The sequence below is a fragment of the Condylura cristata genome, unplaced genomic scaffold (genome assembly GCF_000260355.1).
Source record: "Condylura cristata isolate star-nosed mole 26May11 unplaced genomic scaffold, ConCri1.0 scaffold00025, whole genome shotgun sequence".
Classification (NCBI taxonomy): Eukaryota; Metazoa; Chordata; class Mammalia; order Eulipotyphla; family Talpidae; genus Condylura; species Condylura cristata.
The window spans coordinates 502875-503507 of NW_004567126.1; positions in this window are offsets into that span (position 1 = coordinate 502875).

Here is a 633-nt window from a genome sequence, read left to right on the forward strand (position 1 = left end):
CCAATGACACTTGTGTTCCCGACCACCCAGTTGATACAAGAGGCCTACTGGGAGGGGGAGGGGTGTGGTGTGGTGTAGACTGCAGTTCACTACCCTGGTGCCTGTGGCTCTGGCCTGATGTTGACATGATGGAATTTGAAACTATATTTACTAGAACCTGTAATTATTTGGATTTGTGCTGTGAAATCTCATGATGTTTTGTGCCAGTGATGAATTTAATAGTCATATTTTTGTTCTTTGACCTTGTGCCAACCATTCCAGGGGCGTAAGGATTTGAAGAGGAGCACCCTTCAGAAGTACCACATGGGGGGGGGGGCTCCCTGGCAGCCTAGGGGTTAAGTATCAGCACTATCACCACTAAAGCCTGAGTTTCATCCCTGGCCAGGGAGGTGACCCACATGGCACAGCAGACCTCTCCTGTCTCACCCACTGCTCCCCTTAGTGTATTTCAGTAGATCCGCTTGTTCTGCTCCCCACTCTGGTGAATCCTTTCACCTCCCTGCCCTAGCCCCCTGCACCTCTGACCTATTCCTCACTTCTTTCTAACTATAGATAGATAGATAGATAGATAGCTAGATAGATAGATAGATAGATAGATAGATAGATAGATAGATAGATAGATAGATAGATAGA